We start from the raw sequence: 9,117 nt of genomic DNA on the forward strand, positions 1-9,117 counted from the left end.
GCTCTCTGACCCTGTCAGCTCCGACCCTGGCTGCTCTCCGACCCTGGCTGCTCTCCGACCCTGGCTGCTCTCCGACCCTGGCTGCTCTCCGACCCTGTCAGCTCCGACCCTGGCTGCTCTCCGACCCCGTCAGCTCTGACCCTGGCTGCTCTCCGACCCTGTCAGCTCACGACCCTGGCTTGCTCTCCGACCCTGGCTGCTCTCCGACCCTGTCAGCTCTCCGACCCTGTCAGCTCCGACCCTGGCTGCTCTCCGACCCTGTCAGCTCCGACCCTGTCAGCTCCGACCCTGTCAGCTCCGACCCTGTCAGCTCCGACCCTGTCAGCTCCGACCCTGGCTGCTCTCCGACCCTGTCAGCTCCGACCCTGGCTGCTCTCCGACCCTGGCTGCTCTCCGACCCTGTCAGCTCTGCTCTGGTCAGTAAAGAGGGCAATCCGCTGTTGGTCACTTTCCTCAATTGGAAAGGGTAAATCCTAGCTTCTTGAGTAAGTTTACAAAACGTGACTTGGAACTTACTTTGAAACTACGATGCTCTTTTAATTTGGGGATTCCCCTCACTATTACCCACCCAATTTTGACATTCAGATGAAACATACTGTACGACGGTTTGAGCTGTAGCAGCCAGATTATTCTTCCCTCTAATAATTTGGAGTCTCAGTCCATTTCGCTCTAGATTTCGTCTTTGTCCATGGTTCGCCAGCGAGGTGCAGTAAACCCAGCTATGAACATCTCTCAATCCTTTTCCGCACCTTGTTCTGGAGCCTATCTGGACCCCAGGTACATGGGTGTAGCTTCAGAGTTTTCAATACTACCTCCCTCTGCTTGCGAGAGATCTCCCCCATCGATCCGGCCAGTGCATCGTCATGTTAAAAAGTCCCGTGTGGTCTAAAGTGAAGAAATATTGTCTCTGAATTATTACGTAAGATAAAAGAGTCTGTTTAGAAATTTGGGAATATCGCTTTTGTCGGACATTTGTCCCCGGAACCTGTTGTGTTAGTGTCTCTGTATGATCAGCCGCGATTTGAATTTTTAAAAAGAAGATTGCTTTCCCTGAACTAGTTAATGCATGAAACACTGTCTCCCTCCGACTGTGAAGCTGATCTCGGAGCGTTACCTGCGGGTTTGGGTGCCAGTGGAGGGGGTGAACCCCTGGTGCTGAGAAAGGTCCCTCCAGCAGCCCCTGTCCCCCTCACCTCCCCCTCCTCCACTTTTAACAGGATTCCGTCTATCTCCAGCTGAGTGGTGACCCTTGCCGTTGCTCAGATTTCCACTCTTGCGTCCTGGTAAATGTCCCCTTGTCCCATGTACCGCTCAGCTTTGCAACAGGAAGCCTATAATCCTCTGCACTAAGATGAATTGAAGAATTCTATGTTATAACCTGATATTACTCTGCCACATTATAGCTCTCGTTTATGCAATATGTGCCTTGTGTGCAAAGTACTAATTTAGATTTGATTTTGCGTTTCTAGGATTGGAAACAAAGGATATAATCTTTGTCTCTGCACTTTGAATGTGTTTATAAATGTGCTGTGTCCCCACTGGACCTCAACCTAACATATGGCCATAAATTAATATTTTCCTCCCCAAGTTATAGATGCCAAAGTTAAGCCTGTGATTTTTCCGCACTTCAGTTTGCTCAGTTTTAATTTCTTTCACTCAGGCGGCTCTTGAGCTGTTCTGGAACAATCTCTCCGGACTGGGGTGGGGCGAGAACTTGGAAAATAAAATGTTGGCCGGTGTCAGCGGGACAGGAGTCGCTGTGTTTGCTCGCCGGTGACCCCTGCTGGAGAGTCCCGGCAGGGACAGGATTTAAGCTTCTCTGCGGGGAACTCTGATGGAGAAAGAGCCTGGCGGTGCCGATCGCTGCCCAGGCTGCGAAACCTCGGGCCTGTCCCCACTCCCTGCAGTGAGCCTCGAACCCACCCCAAACTGTCAGCCGCATTGACCAAGTCTAAATGTGCGGAAACCTCCAACTCAGCAATGTTCACGTTTTCTGCTTTACAATTATGTTGCCAATATTCTCAGTGACGTTTAAAAATTTCAATGTGAGCAAGAATACAATCACTGTAAAAAATGTTCCCGGGATGCCAAGTGGTCTCTGTCTTCATAATCTCTCAAATTCCCAGTCCTAGATTTTGCCAATAGTTACATTAATGACATAAAAATAAAACATCAGTGATTTGAAGCTTTGGTGTGGTTCCTATTGTTCCTTTAGCTGTGCAACATGGGGGGGCGGGGGGGGAAATATCTGATAATTCAGGAAGTTGCATTGAGCGGACAGTGCAGAAACCAGTCGGTCAGCTCTCAGCGGTTCAGGAAATGGTCCCCTCGCCCCTTCTCATCTCGATCAGCATCACTTTCCCGTCCTTTCTCCCTGGACTGTTTATCTTGCTTCCCCTGAAATGCATCTACACCTCAACCACGCCCAGTCTAATCACTCCTCTGGCTGACCGGGTTTCTCCTGAATTCTTCATTGGATTCAGTAGTGACGGTTTTAACTTGTGTGTGTGTGTCCCCCTCCCATCTCAGTATCTGGGTTCCTAGCCGACCTCAGCAGATGGTTGAATTTCAATTTTTAAAAATAATCTGAGATTTAAGTCTAATGGCGACCATTGTCGATTGTTGTAAAAAGCCACCTGGTTCACTAATGTCCTTTAGGGAAGGAAATCTGCCGTCTCTACCCGGTCTGGCCTACATGTGACTCCAGACCCACAGCAATGTGGTTGACTCTTAATTGCCCTCAGGGATGGACAGTAAATTTTGGCCCCACACGCGACGCCCACACCCCATCAACAAATCCTGAAAAAAAACATCATGCCCTTTCCCAATATGAAGACCTGTATCAAATCACCTATTTTTTTATTCACTCATGGAATGTGGGCATTGCTGGTTAGGCCAGCATTTATTGCCCATCCCTAATTACCCTTTAGAAGGTGCTGGTGAGCCGCTGCAGTACTTGAGGTGTAGGTACATCCACCGTGCTGTTAGGGAGGGAGCTCCAGGATGTTGCCCTGGCGACAGTGAAGGAACGGCCGATACATTTCCAAGTCGGGGTGTGGAGGGACTTGGAGGGGGACCTCCAGGTGGTGGGGTTCCCAGGTATGTGCTGCTCTTGTCCTTCTAGATTGTACTGGTCGTGGGTTTGGAAGGTGCTGTCGAAGGGGCTTTGCCGTGTGTGTTGCAGATGGTAAACACGGCTGCTCCTGTGAATTGGTGATGGAGGGAGTGAATGTGTGTCGAGAAGAGAGCCTGCCTTTCCTAATGGTTCTAACCTCCCAGTTCTGATATCACCCTGGTGAATAAATGCCTTTACATCCTCTTTATAACATGGAGACCTGAACTGTGTATAATATTCGGGAGGTCCTATAAAGATTAATTTTCTCTGATTTTTGATTTTAATCCTTCTGGAAATGGACTCTTTGTTTGCATGTTGTAATGACTTTATCAACCTGTGTTGTAACTTGTAGTGATGTGTGTGTCTTTATCCCCCAGATCGTTCTGTTCCTCTTCCCACTTCCACCCCCTTTTCCAAAGAGTCTGTTCTTTCCACCGGAATGTTGCACTTTACAATTAATCACGTTTAAATTCAGTTGGCAATTACATGTCCACTCTCCTGTTCTCCTCTTTCTTCCCTCGACAGAAACCTGATTCCAGGGGCAGGGTACATGTGTGAGCACAGGCTATTCGGCTACGGAGGAGTCACTTCAGTGTCTCATCCCCTCTCGGCACTGATTGTATCTGCAGACACACATTTTTTAAAAATAAATTTAGAGAACCCAATTCATTTTCCAATTAAGGGGCAATTTAGCGTGGCCAATCCACCTACCCTGCACATCTTTGGGGTTGTGGGGGCGAAACCCACGCAGACACGGGGAGAATGTGCAAACTCCACACAGGCAGTGACCCAGATTGAACCTGGGACCTCGGCGCTGTGAGGCATCAGGGCTGACCCACTGCGCCACTGTGCTGTCCCCTCTGCAGCCAAACATGATGCAGCCCAATAGGTGACCAGTATTCCTCAGCACAAATCAGTTTACACAGAACGTCTGGCACACGTGCATGTAAGATTTGATGTTTTGAGTCTGTGCAGAATGAGCTGACCCCCGACCACCCCCACCTCCAACCGTGGTGTGGGGAATTAGAGATGGGGGTCAGCTCCTCTCCCGTAAGCGATCGACATTCCTGATTCTGGGCTTGGTCAGAACGAGACCAAAACGTGCTGCGATGCACCATGTAGTTGAGTGGCTTACCAAACTGACTCTGTTCAACTTAGAGGAGGTATAGCAGACGGGCCGTGTCCCGAGGAAGCAAAGAAATAGGTACACAACAATGATGAAAAGAACAAAAATAAACCACTTGTAGCCGTCAGGCTTCTGCATTTGTCAGATCCTGTGTAACGTGTCATGCGTAATGTGTAGGGGTTGGTTTAGCACACTGGGCTAAATCGCTGGCTTTTAAAAAAAGCAGACCAAGGCAGGCCAGCAGCACGGTTCAATTCCCGTACCAGCCTCCCCGAACAGGCGCTGGAATGTGGCAACTAGGGGCTTTTCACAGTAACTTCATTGAAGCCTACTCGTGACAAGTTATTTTCATTTTATGTCATGCCCAAGTAACAATATCCCTATCCATCTCCTTTGTGCAAGTTTCTATGCGGTTAGTAAAATGTTTAAATTGTACGGACTTCAATTGCGTGTCTTCCACAGATATAGGGACAGGAGTAGGCCATTCAGCCCCTCAAGCCTGTCGCACCATTCAATGGGATCGTGGCTGATCTGTGGCCTAACCCCATATTAGGGATTAACCCCTGACCCCAGGGCAGCACGAAAGCACAAGTGGTTAGCACTGTGGCTTCACAGCGCCAGGGTACCAGGTTCGATTCCCCGCTGGGTCACTGTGAGGAGTCTGCACGTTCTCCCAGTGTGTGCGTGGGTTTCCTCCCACTGTCCAAAGACGTGCAGGTTAGATGGATTGGCTATGCCAAATTGCCCTAAGTGTCCAAAAAGGTTAGGAGGGATTATTGGGTTACGGGGATAGGGTGGAAGTGAGGTCTTAATGTGGGTCGATGCGGACTCGATGGGCCGAATGGCCTCCTTCTGCACTGTATGTTCTATATTTCTGCCTTTGGCCCATATCCCTTAATACCTTTGCTTAACAAAAATGTATGCACCTCAGATTTAAAATTAACAACTGATCTCACCTTTGGAAAAGATGCAAAGGAGATTTACCAGGATGTTGCCTGGAATGGAGAGTAGGTCATACGAAGAAAGGTTGAGGGTGCTAGGCCTTTTCTCATTAGAACGGAGAAGGATGAGGGGCGACTTGATAGAGGTTTATAAGATGATCAGGGGAATAGATAGAGTAGACAGTCAGAGACTTTTTCCCCGGGTGGAACACACCATTACAAGGGGACATAAATTTAAGATAAATGGTGGAAGATATAGAGGGGATGTCAGAGGTAGGTTCTTTACCCAGAGAGTAGTGGGGGCATGGAATGCACTGCCTGTGGTAGTAGTTGAGTCGGAAAAGTTAGGGACCTTCAAGCGGCTATTGGATAGGTACTTGGATTAGGGTAGAATAATGGAGTGTAGGTTAACTTCTTAAGGGCAGCACGGTAGCATTGTGGAAAGCACAATTGCTTCACAGCTCCAGGGTCCCAAGTTCGATTTCGACTTGGGTCACTGTCTGTGTGGAGTCTGCACATCCTCCCCGTGACTGCGTGGGTTTCCTCTGGGTACTCCGGTTTCCTCCCACAGTCCAAAGATGTGCAGGTTGGGTGGATTGGCCATGCTAAATTGTCCAAAATTCTATGATTAACCTAGGACAAAAGTTCGGCGCAACATCGTGGGCCGAAGGGCCTGTTCTGTGCTGTATTTCTCTATCTATCTATCTCCCACCAACTGTTGTTTGTGGGACAGGATTCCAAACCTCTCCCACCCTTTGAGTGAAGAAGTTCTTCCCAACGTCTCTCGGGAATGGTCTGGCCCTAATTTTTAGACAATGCCCCCCCAGCTCTAGAATCTCCAAGCGGTGGAAATCTTTATCTGCCCTGCCTTTCCCTGTTAATATCTTGAAGGCTTCGATCACATCACCCCGTAACCATCTACATTTGAGTAAAAACAGGTTCAATTTGTGCAATCTCTCCTCAGAACTTACCCCCTTGTAGTCCAGATTTTGTCCTTGTAAACCTACGTTGCTCTCACTCCAAGGCTAAACCCCCCCCCCCCCCCCCCCCCTGCAATGAAAGAAATCCCTTCTTAATATCTTAGTCGTTCTGCTGTCGTTGACCTTCAGATAGCGAACAGACTGGCAGAGAGCTCAGGCAGCAGATTGTGACCGTGATCCTGTTACACTTCAAAGATCTCAAATTTATCTCCACTCACCAGCTCCCTCTGAATTTCATTCCCCCCCCCCCCGTCCCTGTCCCTGTGGGGAGTCCTGGGATGGGAGCCTGGCATTGCTGTGATGTTGCTTCTGGTATTTCACAAACCCATTCAACCTGCCCTCCAGGATTGTAAGATGAGGAATTGTTCAGTCTCTTGGAACCCTGCCCATGCTCTGATGTTGAAGCCAGCAGGATGTGAGGAGGAACTCTGATTAGCTGTGAGATGGAGAACACGTTTGAACAAAATGCCTGAGGGGGGCGTGCGTGATTTAAATGGTGGAACTCTCTCAATCTGCTCCATGCAGACGGAACAGAAAGGAGGAGCAGATCTGAAGCTGCTGAGAAAATCTCTCCCGGGAGATGTAAACTATCAAAAATGTGTTTCCTGTCATCTGTGAGAGCAGTGACTCACCCCCAGGCAGTTCTGGAGCTTGAGAATTCACCAAACATCCAAGAGTCCCTTCATAGAATAGAATCCATACAGTGCAGAAGGAGGCCATTCGACCCATTGAATCTGCACCAACCCTCTGAAAGAGCCCCCTACCGAGGGCCCACTCCCCCACCCTATTCCTGTAACCTCACTTAACCTTTCTGGACACTAAGGCAATGGATCACGGCCAATCCACCTAATCTGCACATTTTTGGACTGTGGGAGGATCCAACGCAGCCACAGAGAGAAAGTGCAAACTCTGCACAGTCATCCAAGGCTGGAATTGAACCAGGATCCCTGGTGCTGTGAGGCAGCAGTGCTAACCACTGTGCCACCGTGTATAAACTCCCCTCGAGCCCAAACCAAATCCTTCCCCCTCCACGCATGCACCCCTCCCCACTGTAAGGAGCTCCACCTGATGTGTTTGTTTTAGTTCTGCCAGGGTGGTGAGGTTGTCGTGTTAACAAACAAAGCTAATTTATCGCACTGCACTGAATTAGATTTGAGCATATAACTAAGGAATTAGTTATGATTACACTACAGAGCTACAATATTAAATTATGGTAGAACAGTGATTAGCACAGTCGCTTCACAGCTCCAGGGTCCCAGTTTCGATTCCGGCTTGGGTCACTGTCTGTGCGGAGTCTGCACATCCTCCCCGTGTCTGCGTGGGTTTCCTCCGGGTGCTCCGGTTTCCTCCCACAGTCCAAAGATGTGCAGGTTAGGCGGATTGGCCGTGATAAATCGCCCTTAAGTGTCCGAAAAGGATAGGTGGGGGTTACTGGGTTACGGAGATAGGGTGGAGGCGTATCTAACGTTTTAATTTTAACCTTAGCAGCATTGTCACCTTTTGACAGGATAGTTTCTCTGTGAACAGTGGCATTGATGGGAAATGCCAAGTCACAGAGGAATGATTCACAATTTATCAGAATGCCAGGTTTTAATGAAGGGATTTGTTCATGCGGTTGTCACATCGTAACCAGGACACTGGGGCTTGTAAAGTTGCAACAGCACGACAACTTCAAATAGACTTTTTATAAGTTCCTCTTTTTGTGCCCGTTCAAGAGACTTCCATTAACTTAGTGGACACCGTAGTGTGGGGGTGCCGTTACTGGATCAGCAACCCAGAGGCCCAGGAAATGAGTTCAAATTTCACCATCAAAACTAGCAGAATTTAAATTAAATTATTTAAAAAGTACCTGGAATGTAAAGCTAGCCTCAGTAGTAAAAAAAAAAAAACCACCTGGTTCCTCAGAGAAGTGTTCCCAAGCCAAATCATCTTCAGCTGCTTCATCAATGACCGTTGCCCCATCATAAGGTCAGCAGTGATGATTGTACAATGTTCAGCACCATTCACGACTCCCACAGATAATGAAGCAGTCCATGTCCAAACGCAGCAAGACCTGGACAATATCCAGGCTTGGGATGGCAAGTAACATTTACATCACACAAGTGCCAGGCAACTACCATCTCCAACAAGAGAATCAAACCATCGCCGCTTGACATTCAATGGCATTACCATTGCGAAATCCCCATTATCATCTGACGTCTGTGTGAAGTCTGTCAGAAATCTGAAGACCCGCACATCCAGACATAGGAACAGCTTCTTCCCCACAGCTACTAGACTCCTCAACGACTCCCCCTCGGACTGATCTGTTCCCTGCAAGAACACTATTCATGACGCCCTATGCTTCTCTTCCTCGTGTATTTGCTTTGTTTGGCCCCTTGTTCCACACTGTAACCAATCACTGTTTGTCGATGTACCATTTGTCAATATACTCGGTCGATTATTTTTTTGTCTACTATGTACGGTCCCTTGGTTGCAGAAAAATACTTTTCACTGTACTTCAGTACATGTGACAATCAAATCAATCGACATTCTGGGGGTTACCATTGGCCAGAAATTGAGCTAGACTAGCCCGATAAATACTGTGACTACAACAGCAAGTCAAAGGCTAGGACTCCTAGGAGTAACTCATCGGCTGGCTCATCAAAGCCTGTCCACCAGCTACAGGACACAAGTCAGGAGTAAAATGGGATACTCTCTCCTTGCCTGGATGAATGCAGCTCCAACAACACTCAAGAAGCTCGACATTGTCCAGGACAAAGCAGCAGTTTGATTGCCACCCCAGCTGCAAACTTGGGATACTGTACACAGTTCAGGTCTCTATATTATAAAATGGATGCAAAGGCAAAGTTACAAAGATATTCATCAGAATACCAGAACTGAGGCTAGAACCATCAGAAAAGATTAGACAAGTTATTTTCTCTACATTCATTCCTTCCATCACCGATGCGCAGTGGC

The sequence above is a fragment of the Scyliorhinus canicula genome, chromosome 22 (assembly GCF_902713615.1).
Source record: "Scyliorhinus canicula chromosome 22, sScyCan1.1, whole genome shotgun sequence".
Classification (NCBI taxonomy): Eukaryota; Metazoa; Chordata; class Chondrichthyes; order Carcharhiniformes; family Scyliorhinidae; genus Scyliorhinus; species Scyliorhinus canicula.